Source organism: Balaenoptera musculus, chromosome 1 (assembly GCF_009873245.2).
Source record: "Balaenoptera musculus isolate JJ_BM4_2016_0621 chromosome 1, mBalMus1.pri.v3, whole genome shotgun sequence".
NCBI lineage: Eukaryota > Metazoa > Chordata > Mammalia > Artiodactyla > Balaenopteridae > Balaenoptera > Balaenoptera musculus.
In genome coordinates this window covers 83,754,412-83,771,564 of record NC_045785.1, presented here as the reverse complement: position 1 = coordinate 83,771,564, position 17,153 = coordinate 83,754,412, and the positions used below count along the sequence as shown (strand labels likewise).

The 17,153-nt window shown below is 40.1% G+C and overlaps 1 protein-coding gene across 4 annotated transcripts in view; it reads right to left on the bottom strand.

The window, feature by feature from the left end:
- The window catches only part of LOC118891859 (TLC domain-containing protein 4-like), a 93,634-nt gene that overhangs the window by 72,193 nt on the left and 4,288 nt on the right, over window positions 1-17,153 (bottom strand). The window contains exon 1 of one of the 4 annotated variants that reach the window (XM_036845692.1): window positions 12,419-12,490. The exons of 1 other annotated variant lie outside the window; for it this stretch is intronic. The gene's annotated coding sequence lies outside the window, so the exon portion shown is untranslated. Of the gene's footprint in view, window positions 1-12,418; window positions 12,491-17,153 lie in introns of those variants that run through there. 2 more of the 4 variants (XM_036845658.1, XM_036845668.1) reach the window with 2 other exon arrangements.

Below are 17,153 nucleotides of genomic sequence, written 5' to 3'. Positions count from 1 at the left end.
AAACTTCTGTAACAGAAGAAAGGAAATAGCTAACCAAGTCCAGGAAGCACAGAGAGTCCCATACAGGATAAACCCAAGGAGAAACACGCTGAGACACATAGTAATCAAATTGGCAAAAATTAAAGACAAAGATAAATTATTGAAAGCAGCAAGGGAAAAACGACAAATAACATACAAGGGAACTCCCATAAGGTTAACAGCTGATTTCTCAGCAGAAACTCTACAAGCCAGAAGGGAGTGGCATGATATATTTAAAGTGATGAAAGGGAAGAAGCTACAACCAAGATTACTCTACCCAGCAAGGATCTCATTCAGATTTGATGGAGAAATCAAAAGCTTTACAGACAAGCAAAAGCTAAGAGAATTCAGCACCACCAAAACAGCTCTACAACAAATGCTAAAGGAACTTCTCTAAGTGGGAAACACAAGAGAAGAAAAAGACATACAAAAACAAATCCAAAACAATTAAGAAAATGGTAATAAGAACATACATATTGATAATTACCTTAAACGTGAATGGATTAAATGCTCCAACCAAAAGACACAGGCTCACTGAGTGGATACAAAAACAAGACCCATATATATGCTATCTACAAGAGACCCACTTTAGACCTAGGGACACATACAGACTGAAAGTGAGGGGATGGAAAAAGATATTCCGGGCTTCCCTGGTGGCGCAGTGGTTGAGAATCTGCCTGCTAATGCAGGGGACACGGGTTCGAGCCCTGGTCTGGGAAGATCCCACATGCCGCGGAGCAACTGGGCCCGTGAGCCACAACTACTGAGCCTGCGCGTCTGGAGCCTGTGCTCCGCAACAAGAGAGGCCGCGATAGTGAGAGGCCCGCGCATCGCGATGAAGAGTGGTCCCCGCTTGCCGCAACTAGAGGAAGCCCTCGCACAGAAACGAAGACCCAACACAGCCTAAATAAATAAATAAATAATAATTAAAAAAAAAAAAAAAAAAAAAAAAAAAAGAAAAAGATATTCCATGCAAATGGAAGTCAAAAGAAAGCTGGAGTAGCAATACTCATATCAGATAAAATAGACTTTAAAATAAAGAATGCTACAAGAGACAAGGAAGGACACTACATAATGATCAAGGGATCAATCCAAGAAGAAGATATAACAATTATAAGTATATATGCACTCAACATAGGAGCACCTCAATACATAAGGCAACTGCTAACAGCTATAAGAGACAAAAATGACAGTAACACAATAATAGTGGGGGACTTTAACACCTCACTTACACCAATGGACAGATCATCCAAACAGAAAATTAATAAGGAAACAGAAGCTTTAAATGACACAATAGACCAGATAGATTTAATTGATATTTATAGAACATTCCATCCAAAAACAGCAGATTATACTTTCTTCTCAAGTGCACATGGAACATTCTCCAGGATAGATCACATCTTGGGTCACAAATCAAGCCTCAGTAAATTTAAGAAAATTGAAAGAATATCAAGCATCTTTTCTGACCACAATGTTATGAGATTAGAAATCAATTACAGGGAAAAAAACGTAAAAAACACAAACACATGGAGGCTAAACAATACGTTACTAAATAACCAAGAGATCACTGAAGAAATCAAAGAGAAAATCTAAAAGTACCTAGAGACAAATGACAATGGAAACACGACGATCCAAAACCTATGGGATGCAGCAAAAGCAGTTCTAAGAGGGAAGTTTATAACAATACAATCCTACCTCAAGAAACAACAAACATCTCAAATAAACAACCTAACCTTACACCTAAAGGAACTAGAGAAAGAAGAACAAACAAAACCCAAAGTTAGTAGAAGGAAAGAAATCATAAAGATCGGAGCATAACTAAGTGAAATAGAAACCAAGAAGACAATAGCAAAGATCAATAAAACTAAAATCTGGTTCTTTGAAAAGATAAACAAAATTGATAAACCATTAGCCAGACTCATCAAGAAAAAGCAGGAGAGGACTCAAATCAATAAAATTAGAAATGAAAAAGGAGAAGTTACAACAGACACCGCAGAAACACAAAGCATCCTAAGAGACTACTACAAGCAACTCGATGCCAATAAAATGGACAACCTGGAAGAAATGGACAAATTCTTAGAAAGGTATAACCTTCCAAGAACGAACCAGGAAGAAATAGAAAATATGAACAGACCAATCACAAGTAATGAAATTGAAACTGTGATGAAAAATCTTCCAACAAACAAAAGCCCAGGACCAGATGGCTTCACAGGTGAAGTCTATCAAACATTTAGAGAAGAGCTAACACCCATCCTTCTCAAACTCCTCCAAAAAACTGCAGAGGAAGGAACACTCCCAAACTCATTCTCTGAGGGGCTTCCCTGGTGGTGCAGTGGTTGAGAATCTGCCTGCCGATGCAGGGGACACGGGTTCGAGCCCTGGTCCGGGAAGATCCCACATGCCGCGGAGCGGCTGGGCCCGTGAGCCACAACTGCTGAGCCTGCGCATCTGGAGCCTGTGCTCCGCAGCAGGAGAGGCCGTGATGGTGAGAGGCCCGCGCACCGCGATGAGGAGTGGCCCCCACTTGCCGCAACTAGAGAGGGCCCTCGCACAGAAACGAAGACCCAACACAGCCAAAAATAAATTAATTAATTAATTCAAACTCATTCTCTGAGACCACCATCACCCTGATACGAAAACCAGACAAAGATACTACAGAAAAAGAAAATTACAGTCCAATATCACTGATGAATATAAATGCAAAAATGCTCAAGAAAATACTAGCACACTGAATCCAACAACACATTAAAAGGATCATACACCATGATCAAGTGGGATTTATCCCAGGGATGCAAGGATTCTTCAGTATACACAAATCAATCAATGTGATACACCATGTTAACAAATTTAGAAGAAAAACCATATTATCATCTCAATAGATGCAGAAAAAGCTTTTGACAAAATTCAACACCCATTTATGATAAAAACTCTCCAGAAAGTGGGCATAGAGGTAACCTACCTCAACATAATAAAGGCCATATACAACAAACCCACAGCAAACATCATTCTCAATGGTGAAAAACTGAAAGCATTTCCTCTAAGATCAGGAACAAGACAAGGATGTCCACTCTCACCACTATTATTCAACACAGTTTTAGAAGTCCTAGCCATGGCAATCACAGAAGAAAAAGAAATAAAAGGAATCTAAATCGGAAAAGAAGAAGTAAAACTGTCACTGTTTGCAGATGACATGATAGTATACATAGAGAATCCTGAAGATGCCACCAGAAAACTACTAGAGTGAATCAATGAATTTGGTAAAGTTGCAGGATACAAAATTAATGCACAGAAATCTCTTGCATTCTTATATACTAGTGATGAAAAATCTGATAGAGAAATTAAGGAAACACTCCCGTTTACCATTGCAACAAAAAGAATAAACTACCTAGGAATAAACCTACCTAGGGAGACAAAAGACCTGCATGCAGAAAACTAAAAGACACTGCTGAAAGAAATTAAAGATGATACAAACAGATGTAGAGTTATACCATATTCTTGGATTGGAAGAATCAATACTGTGAAAATGACTATACTACCCAAAGCAATCTACAGATTCAATGCAATCCCTATCAAATTACCAATGGCATTTTTTACAGAACTAGAACAAAAAATCTTAAAATTTGTATGGAGACACAAAAGACCCCGAATATCCAAAGCAGTCTTAAGGGGAAAAAATGGAGCTGGAGGAATCAGACTCCTTGACTTCAGACTATACTACAAAGCTACAGGAATCAAGACAATATGGTACTGGCACAAAACAGAAATATAGATCAATGGAACAGGATAGAAAGCCCAGAGATAAACTCACGCACCTATGGTCAACTAATCTATGACAAAGGAGGCAAGGATATACAGTGGAGAAAACACAGTCTCTTCAATAAGTGGTGCTGGGAAAACTGGACAGCTACATGTAAAAGAATGAAATTAGAACACTCCCTAACACCATACACAAAAATAAACTCAAAATGGATTAGAGACCTAAATGTAAGACCAGACACTATAAAACTCTTAGAGGAAAACATGGGAAGAACACTCTTCGACATAAATCACAGCAAGATCTTTTTTGATCTACCTCCTAGAGTAATGGAAATAAAAACAAAAATAAACAAATGGGACCTAATGAAACTTCAAATCTTTTGCAAAGCAAAGGAAAATACAAACAAGATGAAAAGACAACCCTCAGAATGGGAGAAAATATTTGCAAACGAATCAATGGACACAGGATTAATCTCCGAAATATATAAACAGCTCATGCAGCTCAATATTAAAAAAACAAACAACCCAATCCAAAAATGGGCAGAAGACCTAAATAGACATTTCTCCAAAGAAGACATACAGATGGCCAAGAAGCACATGAAAAGCTGCTCAACATCACTAATTATTAGAGAATGCAAATCAAAACTGTAATGAGATATCACCTCACACCAGTTAGAATGGGCATCATCGGAAAATCTACAAACAATAAATGCTGGAGAGGGTGTGGAGAAAAGGGAACCCTCTTGCACTGTTGGTGGGAATGTAAATTGATACAGCCACTATGGAGAACAGTATGGAGGTTCCTTAAAAAGCTAAAAATAGAATTACCATATGACCCAGCAACCCCACTACTGGGCATATACCCAGAGAAAACCATAATTCAAAAAGACACATGCACCCCAATGTTCATTGCAGCACTATTTACAATAGCCAGGTCATGGAAGCAACCTAAATGCCCATCGACAGACAAATGGATAAAGAAGTTGTGGTACATATATACAATGGAATATTACTCAGCCATAAAAAGGAATAAAATTGGGTCATTTGTTGAGATGTGGCTGGATCTAGAGACTGTCATACAGAGTGAAGTAAGTCAGAAAGAGGAAAACAAATATCGTATATTAAGGCATATATGTGGAACCTAGAAAAATGGTACAGATGAACCAGTTTGCAGGGCAGAAATTGAGACATAGATATAGAGAACAAACGTATGGACACCACGGGGGGAAAGTAGCCGGGGGTGGGGGTGGTGGTGTGATGAATTGGGAAATTGGGATTGACATGTATACACTGATGTGTATAAAATTGATGACTAAAAAGAACTTGCTGTATAAAAAAATAAATAAAATAAAATTCAAAAATTCAAAAAAATAAGATGTTGGGGAAAAAAAAAGATGACAATCAGAACTCTAAAGAAAATTTTTAAAAAAATAGAAAACTACTAGAGCTGATCAATGAATTTGGTAAAGTTGCAGGATACAAAATTAATAGACAGAAATCTCTTGCATTTCTATACACTAACAACGAAAGATCAGAAAGAGAAATTAAGGAAACAATCCCATTTACCACTGCATCAAAAGAATAAAATACCTAGGAATAAACCTACCTGAGGAGACAAAAGACTTGTGCTCTGAAAACTATAAAATGCTGATGAGAGAAATCGAAGATGAGACAAACAGATGGAAAGATATACCATGTTCTTGGACTGGAAGAATGAATATTGTCAAAATGACTGTACTACCCAAGGCAATCTACAGATTCAGTGCAATCCCTGTCAAATTACGAATGGCATTTTTCATAGAACTAGAAGAAAAAATTTTTTAATTTGTATGGAAACACAAAAGACCCCGAATAGCCAAAGCAATCCTGAGAAAGAAAAATGGAGCTGGAAGAATCAGGCTCCCTGATTTCAGACTATACCTCAAAGCAACAGTAATTAAAACAGTATGGTACTGGCACAAAAACAGAAATATAGATCAATGTAACAGGATAGAAAGCTCAGAAATAAATCCACGCACCTATGATCAATTAACCTATGACAAAGGAGGAGAGAATATACAACAGAGAAAAGACAGTCTCTTTAATAAGTGGTGCTGGGAAAACTAGACAGCTACATGTAAAAGAATGAAATTAGAACATTCTCTAACACCATACACAAAAATAAACTCAAAATGGATTAAAGACCTAAAGGTAAGACTGGATACTCTAAAACTCTTAGAGGAAAACATAGAAAGAACACTTATTTAGTTGAAAAACAACAGATTATCACCACTGACATCTAGGTCATGATTTCTTCAGTTATTGACAATGACTGCCTTTCTAGGATTCCAGTCTTCCCCAAAGCTGGGAAGACAGGAATGTTGTCTTACCCAGGTTACTACAGTAGTCTCCCTGGGATTAGCAAACATTTTCTTAAAGAACCAGATCATAAATATTTCAGGTTTTCTGGGCCAGATGGTCAGTTACTCAGCTCTGCACTTAAGGCCTGGAAGCAGCAGTAGACAATATGTAAATGAATGGATATGGCTGTGTTCCAATAAAACATTTTTACAAACTCAGGTAGCGGGCTCTCTGTCCTGCTCCTTCTGTTCTCCGTATTATAATCAGGGTATTCTTTCTAAATGTCACTCCTCTGCTTAAACACTTGAATGGCTTCCCATTGCCCTTAGTCCAGATTCCTTAGAAGAGTAGATTTTACCCCATTAGCCTCCTCTCCAGCAATTTCTAGCTCCTAACTCAATTTTTCAGCACAATTGAACTACTTTGAATTCCCCCCAAGTTCCTGGTTCTCTTCCATGAATTTGCATATGCTGTTCTTTTACTTGGAATATTCTTCTCTCCCTGCAGCCACACTCACCATGTCTCCCCCACACACCAGGTTAGTTGATGTCTACTCATCTGTTTTTCAAGTTTCACATTAAATGTAACTTCCTCCAGGAAGCTTTCCCTGATCCCTAAATTCTCACACAATGCTGAGATTACTAGTTTAATCGTCTGAATCTCCTGTTAGTCCGAGGCTCTGTGAGGACAGGAAATTGGTCTGCCACTCATCGTTGCACTCCAAGGTACTCTATAAATAATTGCTGAATAAATGGGTTCTTGACTGTTGAGGAAGGAAAAGACAAGAACCAACCTAAAAATGGAGAGAACCCTCAAAGGCTAATTGGTGGAGAATATGCTAAGATTTGTTTGAACTGTTCCCTCTAATCCAAAATCTGCTCCTAGAGCATTTTCTGCTTTGCCATTATAGTTTGCAGAAAGGTTTAGGAAACATGTAATATGTCTTCCAGACTTTCTGATGCGGCAACCAAAGTCTTGAATGGTTTCACTTCTGCCTTGATCTCCAAACTTAATCTGTTCACCCTCTCTTTGGCTCCTAATCTCTTACCTCATATCCTGCTTACAGTCTTGTATACAGTGTCACTTTATATTTGGTAATTCTCCTCTCAATGTGATCTTGGCTTGCCTTTCTGACCAATACTCACATTTCAAATATCACGTGGTGGGCGTATTCTATATGCCAGGCTCACAGGACGTCTATAAGCCAGGCCTATAGGATGTAATCATTTAGTCCTTATTCAAGCCTCACAATAATGTTATAAGAGATTTCCTTTCCTTGGTCCCACTTTATAGTTGATGAAATTAAGACTTAAAGAGGTTAAGTAACTTGCCAAAGAAACAGAACAAATGGCAGAGCTGAGATGTAAGGGAAGAAAGTCTGACGCCAGAAATCACGTTTCTAACCTCATACTACTTTATAGTTTCTCTCAGACCATGTCTGTTATTTTTTGTTGTTGTTGTTGTTGTTCTTTTTACCTCTCTGAATTCCTGTACAACCCCAGAAGTCTTCTGCAGTCCTCCTGCAGGTTTCATCCTGAATCTCACGGGTAGTGTGTTAAATCCAAGGTGATCATAATAACTAACATTTATTGAGTACAGTTACTGTGTTCAGTGCTGTTCGTGTTACTCATTCAACTTTCACAGATCCTCATAAAAAACACAAGGTTAGCTCTGTTTTGCAGATAAGGAAATAGAGGCACAAAAGGGTAAAATAATGTGCCCAAGGTCACACAATTAGAATGGGAGGACCTAGAATTTAAACCACAGTAGTCTGACTCCACAACACTTACTTCTGGGTAAGGAGAGAACACATAGGGAAGCAGATAGCGTAAAGAATTCTTCAAGCCTCATAGGATGAGGTTGAAAGTGTGGGCGAGTTTAATTGATTCAGGCTGTAATTATCCAGTATAAGAGATTATAAGGATGACTTGATTATTTGTTGCTGCCCAAACAATCATCAAAGTTCATGGCTTAAAACAACAATTGTGGGGCTTCCCTGGTGGCGCAGTGGTTGAGAATCTGCCTGCCAGTGCAGGGGACACGGGTTCAAGCCCTGGTCCGGGAAGATCCCACATGCCGCAGAGCAACTGGGCCCGTGAGCCACGACTACTGAGCCTGCGCGTCTGGAGCCTGTGCTCCGCAACAAGAGAGGCCGCGACAGTGAGAGGCCCGCGCACCGCGATGAAGAGTGGCCCCCACTTGCTGCAACTAGAGAAAGCCCTTGCACAGAAACGAAGACCCAACACAGCCAAAAATAAATTAATAAATTAATAAATTAAAAAAAAAAAAAAACAACAACAATTGTTTATTAGCTGACGGTTATGTGGGTTGACAATTTGGGATGAACTTGGTTGAGACGTTCTTCTGCTGGTTTTGCCTGGGCTCACTCACGTGGTGACAGTCAGCTGTGGCAGCTTGGCAAGGGCTTGATGCTCCAAAATGGTTTCTCTAGCAATCAAGGCCAGCTGCATGCGCATGCAACTTGTGCTTGGTTCACTGTTCTATTGCTGTCTTAAAATTCTTAATAATTATGAAACAAGGGGCCCTACTGGGCCTTGCACATTATGCTGCCAGTCATGTTAGTGGTTGGTGCTGGATGTCAGCTGGGCACCTTTCTCCACATAGCTTCTCATCCCCAAAGAGACTAGCCCCGGTTTCTTCACATTAATGACAGAAGCTTTCCAAGAGAGTGAGAGCAAAGCCTGCAAGGCCTCTTGAGGTCTAGGCTCATAATTCCCACGTCATTACTTCTGCTGTATTTTATTGATCAAAGCAAGTCACAAGGCAAGCCCAGACACAAGGAGGTGGAGACCTAGAGTCCACTTCTTGATGAGAAGAACAAAAAGTCACAATGCAAAGGGGCGTGTGTAGAGGGATGGGATGAGTTTGTGACCATTTATTGCAATCTATCACAGAGGAGGTACATGTTTAAGGAGAAATGAAATCATTTCAGTCTTGGACATGTGGCGATTAAGGTTTCTCCTGTGATAAATCTATGCAGAGGTGTTCAGTATTTGGATAATATAGGTCTAGAATATAAAAGAGAATCCTGGTGGGACATACAAAATTGAAAGTTGTCATTATGCAGGTGATAGGTTTCTGAATATACAAATCATAACACCCAGGAAGACTGCATTAGTTCAGGTAAAGGTAAACAAAGAGATTCAGTCAATCCCTCAGACCACCCAGATATCTAAGTGCACTCTTCTTCCCATACATCTCAACCTCCCTCTCTAACAGAGACCATCTGTGGGCCTATGCTCAAGGTCTACTACCTCCAGGGAAAGTACAGCTTTCTCTGTCTTGTCCAGATGTGGCAACATATAGTCCAATGACATATAAACAAAAAAATAGTTACTTGATCCCTACTTTCAACCCAATATGCAATGGTGGATCAGGAATAGAATAAAAACTTCCATTTGAAAAAGGAAAGAATGGGAAACATATAGCAAGCAGTAATCCTTAATAGTTTTCTTTCCAGACAGAAATTTTTGCCCTGACCATGGAAGAAGTTCCCTGATGAACCCTTCTGGATGCCTTTTGTTATGCCTGAAGACCCCTGGGTTCACCCTCTGGGAGGTTCTTCCTTGTCCATCATTCACCAGGTTCAAGATTGAAGAGGATGTTGGAGACTATGCTGGCCTGGAGACTGTCTGAGGACACAAACAATGAATGGCTTTTGCAGGTCAGATTTATGGTTTCTTTAGTAATGCAATTTCCTCAAAAACTTAATAGGCTTTTGTACTATTCATCTCTAGTCTATGTGCCAGAAATGGTACCAAAGTTCTTTTCTGGATCTGGCTCTTAAACTAGCTTATTCTGTAGTTTCTATGCTCTACCCATTCCTCTTTTCATTGTTTTAATGGTGGCTAATTTGACGTAATCTTACAAAATAAGTGAGGGTAACATCCTCAATCTGATCTTTGCTGGAAGGCTATATTTCTTTCTTTGTCTGAGGAATCTTAATGGGAGGGCTTTAAGAAAGTCTCTGAAAAACAGTCTTTTACCTCCTGTTTGGGCTACAGAAATAGTTGGATTTTCCAACCCTGTGAGGCCCCAATTTTCTATACGCTTTATTTCCTTCCATTTCTGCTTCCAAACCCCTCATTTCTTATGTGAGCTCATTTCTTTCCAAAAAATCTTGCTAAGTTCAGTGAGGAGCAACCATCACACTTTTATATTCTGGTTCTCCCCAAATGCTTCCCCTAAAATTCAGCCATAGAAGGAACATGGTCAGCCTTCCAAGTTGAGTAGGAGAAATGTCTACAATATTTTGCAGTGGTATTACAAGGATCATCAGTTTTCCAGCCTGCAAGATCTGTTTCCTCACTGCCAATTGTCTGACTGTTAAGGTAATGCTATATGTTTTAAGATTCTATTAGAAGTTCCCTATTTCCAGGTATCAATTTTTGTATTAGAGTAAATGCTATATTGCTGTAATAAAGAGACCCCAGAAATCAGTGACATAAAGAAAATGGAAGTTTCTTTCCTGTTCACATCATAGTTGGGCCTAGACTGACAGGGCACTCTGTTCTATGAGGTCATTCAGGACCCAGATTCCTTCTATCTTGTTGTTCCATCCTCTCCTACCATGTCTTCCTCATCTTCATGGCTGCAGCCGGTCACAGACATGTCTATGAAGGAGACAGAAAGCAGTCCAAGGCAAGCCATCTTCTTTTAAAAGGGTAAGGCAAAAGTTGTACCCATCGCTTCTAGCTATATTCCACTGGCAAGAACTTAACCACAAAATCATACCTAGGGCTTCCCTGGTGGCGCAGTGGTTGACAATCTGCCTGCCAATGCCGGGGACACGGGTTCGAGCCCTGGTCTGGGAAGATCCCACATGCCGCAGAGCAGCTGGGCCCGTGAGCCACGGCTACTGAGCCTGCGCGTCTGGAGCCTGTGCTCCGCAACAAGAGAGGCCACAGTAGTGAGAGGCCCGTGCACCGCGATGAAGAGTGGCCCCCGCTTGCCGCAACTGGACAAAGCCCTCGCACAGAAACGAAGACCCAACACAGCCAAAAATAAATAAATAAATAAATAATTATTTAAAAAAAAAAAAATCATACCTAGCTGCAAAAGAGGATAAGGAATGTAATCTCCAGTTGAGTGACCATGTGACCAGAAAAAAGAGAATGGGGCTTCCCTGGTGGTGCAGTGGTTGAGAATCTGCCTGCCAATGCAGGGGACACGGGTTCGAGCCCTGGTCTGGTAAGATCCCACATGCCACAGAGCAACTGGGCCCGTGAGCCACAACTACTGAGCCTGCGCGTCTGGAGCTTGTGCTCCGCAACAAGAGAGGCCGCGATAGTGAGAGGCCTGCGCACCGCAATGAAGAGTGGCCCCCGCTCGCCGCAACTAGAGAAAGCCCTCGCACAGAAACGAAGACCCAACACAGCTAAAAATAAATAAATAAATAAATTTATTTAAAAAAAAAAAAAAAAAAAAAGAAGAGAATGGATTTTATTATGACAACAATTGACCTGGGAGAAAAGATAGCCAAGGTTAAGAAACCTCAGAAATAAAAAGCCAAAGTGGGGGAGGGAGGGATAAATAAGCATTTTGTTTCTTAGAAAGACAATGATAGTCTGAAAAAGGAAGGAAGGAAAGGAAGGAAGGAAGGAAGGAAGGGAGGAAGGCAAAATCTAGTTGGTGGGTACCCGAGTTTCCATTTTATTATTTCCATTTCTTTTCTGAATATATTTTTTAAATAAAAAGTTTTCTTAAAATTTATTTTAAGGGAATTAGACAGAGAAAAAAAGACCCTGGAAGAATATGAAGGTAGAACAATTGTGATATGAGGAGAATAGGAAGAAAATGGAGTAATGAAAGTCAACGGGAGAAAAATTTCAATTGCCTGAGAGAGAAGACAAGGAAAAACTAGAAAAGGAAATGCTCTTTGGATTTGAAAATCTAGCAGTTACTAGTGAATAATTATGGCAGAAGCTAGATTTCAGTGAATTAAGGAGTGAAAATGAACAAAGAAAAACATGACAGCAAGCATGGACTAGTCTTTAAGAACACTGACTTTTTAGGAAAGAAGAGATAAGATGGCAACTAGTTATAACTAGTTCCACTGGCATGTGGATGAGAACCACCCTCTGGGAGTTGGGGTATTGGCTCCTAGAGACCAGGGTGGTCCACAGTTCTAGCTGCCCAGCATATACATAATGTGCGTTGTGAACAAGTACTAATTCAACCAAGCTCTCAGACACTCAGAAACTCTTTGGGTCAGTATATTATAGAGGTAACCAGTATGCACAGGACGGTGTTATTCTAGGGCCAGGCCTGTGTCAGTCCATACCTGACTTCTGTAGCTCTGGGAGGGCCATGCTTCGTCCATATGCTGAGAGGAGCCTACGTATGCTTGGAGTTCACCGAAAACAGGCTGCCTGGCCACACGTTCAGGATGACTGCCTCTCAGCACCAGAAAAATAACTTTGCTCTGTGCACGCCAGAAGGCTTCAGTTCCACGAAATAGCCCAATTGCTTAAAAATAGACTGGGAGTGGAAAAACACTCTGGCAAAGGGATAAAAGGTGTGGTTAAAGTCTGGAGTGCCATTTTAATGTGGTTGGGCTGTGCCTGACTGGTAGTTTAAAGGAGTTATGCTGAGCCAGCCTGATTGAGGGAGGGTTTTATTGATTGTGCTTTTATTTTTTAATGGGAGAGACTTGAGCGTTATAGGCCAAGGGCAAAGATACAATGAGAGTCAGTAGTTAAAGATTTAGGAGAGAAGGCATAATTGGTGGAGGAAACTGACCATAAAGTTTTTGTTTAGTTCATAGCATCTTTTCAGAAAGGGAAATTTAGAGATTCTTTTAAATTTCTAAGTTAAGACACAGTTATTCCACAGTTCCCTAGGTAAACATTAATAAAGTATTACAAAGTGTTAAGACTTTCTCAGGTTCATTTAAGTTATCTTTTAACTTATTCCAAAACAAATATAACCAGCAAAGATCCCATTGGAGCACTGGTGTGGAGAAGGGAATCTTAAGTTTGGGAAATAGCTAAGTAATTTGAAATTTCTATCCAAAAACGGTTTTCCAGTAAATTGTCAAGCCTGTTTGTAACAAATTCAGAAGGGATTCACAATGAATAGGGCACCTAATATAGATGAAAGATGAACAGTATATTAAGTAAATCATGGAGACGCAGAGAAGAAACCAGGTTAAAGGGCACAGCAAGAGCTACATATCCGCTGTTGTAAAGTATATTCATATAATATTTACACAAAATTTCCGAGACAAAATAACACTAAGCTTTAGGTGGCACATCTGTAAATTTCATTCTTCTTACCCCCTTCTTCTTAATGTAACATATTTTCTGCATTAATTACCTTCCCTAAGTAACATCACTATATTCCCTGAAGCCACTAGCTGGCCGCAGTACATCCATAGGAAGTCAAATCAGAGCACCAGCAGTGTAGACTTAGCATGGTTAAGGCCTTAATTTCCTCACCTACAAAATGGGGATAATAATAGTACTTAAGTTCATAGGATGGTTGTGAGAGGTAGTTGAGAAACTATATAAAAGCCTACTAAATGGTAGACTGCATGTTTGATTATGTATATAAATTTCTTTTTTTTTTCATATACAGTTAAGGAATAATGTATAGTCAGATAAGAGTGAAGACATAATTTGTGTGTTTCTATCAAGGACAAAAAGCTCTATGGAAGCAGAAAAGAACTTGAGAAAAACAGAGAAAAAAGGGCAGATGTACGATGAAGAAGAAAAGACGGACTTGATGGAGGTGTTGGGCAGAGGCTTTGGCGGGGAGGGAGGGTTGGGATGAGGAGAAAATTAATTCAACAGATTTCAAAGACAAGCAGTGTTATGTGCAGAAATAGAATTGTTTATTTATAAAAGTCTAAAACTGAAAATATGGTAACTTTGAAAATTAAAGAAGCTACTTTTATTGTGTTTGTCATTAGTAAATGGTGTAAGTTGGTATGATACCGTGATAGTTTGGGAATGTAGTTTTAAATAAGATTTTAATGTCTTGTTAAATTTGGAACTGAAAAGGCATTTTGGGTGCACAAGGCTAGGGCAAGGGATTTATAAACATATCTGGAAAGGTTTATCTGAGATAAATGGACATAAAGTGAAAGAACAAAATTAGCATGTCTAGTAATTTCACTGTAAATTCATCTTAAACAAGGCTTGAATCAAGATATATATATATATTTATATGTATATGTATATATTTATATAAACTATATGGAGGGAGAGAAAGAGAGAGAGGCATACATATGTTTATCTATCTATCTACCTATCTATCTAATCTAGTATCCTTTTTTAATGTACTTGGAGAAAAAGCTAGAAAACAGAAGAGCAATTCTTGACTGGCATGTGAAAAAACCACTTTTCAAAATCCTCTTTCTCCTATTTAGTTCTAATTTTATAAATGAAAAGTTGGGCATAGTAAATGATACTATATTTCTATCTTTCTTTCTTTAATATATAGCACAAAAGCTGGTGTAAATATACAATAAATACATTTAGTGATACTGTAAGGAGCTTTTCTGAATCCTGACTACCAAGTCCTAGCTTTGTGACTCAGAGCAAATGATGTGATCTCTCTGTCATTTGCAAAATGGGGATCATCATAATGCCTACCACATGGGGGTGTTGTGAGCATTAGATAAGTTAAATCATGTTCTCAGGGCTTAGCATATAGTAAGCACACAGTAAAATGCCAGTTAAGGATTATATAATGGCCTTCAAGGGTTAGCATTCAAGGAGTCCTAGGAAGTGGCTTCATCCAGGAAAAGGTCGTGACTTAAATATATATAAAGTATATCTGACAAGGAAAAAAAAGTCTTGGCTATAATTCAGATATTTGGGTTCTACTGGCACAATTTCTGTCACCCATCCTACCCAACCTTCCAGAAGATCTTTAATGTTAAAACATACAACCATCAGTCCTGGTGGCCACAGTTCTGTCTCTGGCCCAGACTAGGAACTCCCTTCCAGCTTTATCCTACCTTATCATGGGCAAACATGATGCTGATCAAAGTGGGTCTCCCTGGCTCTTGCAGAAAAGCTTCATTTTTCTTTACCACCCTCATTAGGACTGAAGATTGTTGAACTCTGGTGGGAACAGCTTAGCTGCCAGGCTTCCTAGCAGCCCACCCTCCCAGGCAGCCCATGAGAGCGTGAGAAGGTGACTTTTCTTTAGGAGGCTCTGGTAAGAGGTACACAGTTCATATAGCCAGGATCACTGTTAAATCACTGCTTGGGTGTTAACTGTCAACTGCCTTACCACTGTCCCTGCCCCAACCCCGGGTGCAGCACATAACAGGTAACAGTAGAACTGAACTGAGAGCCTGCCCTCACCCCTATTTACTTCAATCCCCAGAAGCCTCCCAGATGAGCCAGTATCATCCTGATTCTTGTCTCTGTAGTTACTTGTAAATACCCAAATCTGGTCCAACTCGCATGCCTCACCACCTTTCAAACACTTTCAGTGCACCTCTGGACCTCCTGATCTGTATCTGCAAACTTCCTCTATATCTTCAACTTCTTTCTGAATGTCTTCTCCACTTTGCTGCATAAGCTGAACCCTTGCTCTCCCACATTTCCTCAATATGTTTCTCAAATAGTGGCCATTTGATTCTCACACCCACACGGGAGGTGGGGAAAGTACCCCTCTTGACCCCTATCACTGCTTCCAAACCATCTGTAGCTTTCTCCTTCTTTCCAAAACTCCAGCTCCTTTGAAGTTCTGGTCATGCAGTTGTACCACCCTGTATCAGCATCCCCAACAGGATACAGATGGCACACGTGCATTAGGTTAATTTGAGGATGATCTAATAAAGGGACTGCAGCTGACCCTTGAACAACTCAGGGGTTAGAGGTGCCAACCTTCTGTGCAATGGAAAATCCTAGCATCATTTATAGTCAGCCCTCCATATCCATGGTTCCTCCATATCTGTGGTTCCAGCCACAGTTCCTGCATCCACAGATTCAACCAACCACAGATCATGTAGTCCTGAAGTATTTACTATTGAAAAAACTTCACATATAAGCGGATGCCCAGAGTTCAACCTTGTGCGATTCAAGGGTCAACTGTATTTACAAAGGTGTGAATGAGGTAGGGAAGGCACAAGGGATCGTACAGTGACTCAGGGTTACTAACAACGGAACTGTTACCACCCCTAGCCTGAGGGAACAAGGAAAGGGCACTCTGGGACCCAGAAGGAGAGAGATGTGTAGAGAAGGCCACACTGAAGAGCAGAAATCTTCAGTTCAGGGGCACAGCCTCTCTCCATCCAATTTGCTGAGGATCCCCCTTGGCCAAACCCAACCAGAACCAGAGAGCAAGGAAACCTGTTGATTTAATCCAGGTTTGAGTTCCCATGGCACTGAGTGGGGTGGAGAAACGTGGATCTGGAAGGACAAATGGAATATATCTAGCTTATAATCAATGCTCTTTTTGGTTGCTGTCATCTTTCAACCTCTTACTCTTTGAAGACTTGAGTTCCGAGCTCATTTGCTTCCTCTCTACCCCTTAGTGACCCCCAATGATCTTTTTCATCCATTCCTATTGTCATACCCTAAATACTACCACCAGCAATAAGACAATATTTCCTTCAAGCATCCCACTCTCTGATCACCACCTCTTATATCTATAGTTCACTGACTCTAGTTTTTCATTGCAATGTTTCAACTTTCTTTAGGCCTCCAGTCCACTGGCCTTATACTCTTCCATGATTCATCCACTGTCCCACCTCCACTCCCCTGTCTTCACTTTCCACTATGTCAAGAGGAAATTCCATGGACCTCACTCCCTTGAAAAGAACCTTCTCTCTTATGTAGTCACCTGTCAAAAATCTAACTGTGGTTAAAGCCAACTGTCTGCCTTTTCCAGTGGGGGGAAAAGACATAAAATCACGCCCACTGGTTTCTCTCTATATTTGTTATCACAAGCTACAGATGGGCATCTCAATCTGCCCAGAAATCCTAGGCTGATCCTGGTGAGTATGCCAATTACTCTTCAAGGTGATTATTTCATACCTTCTTTCTTCTTGAGCTTCT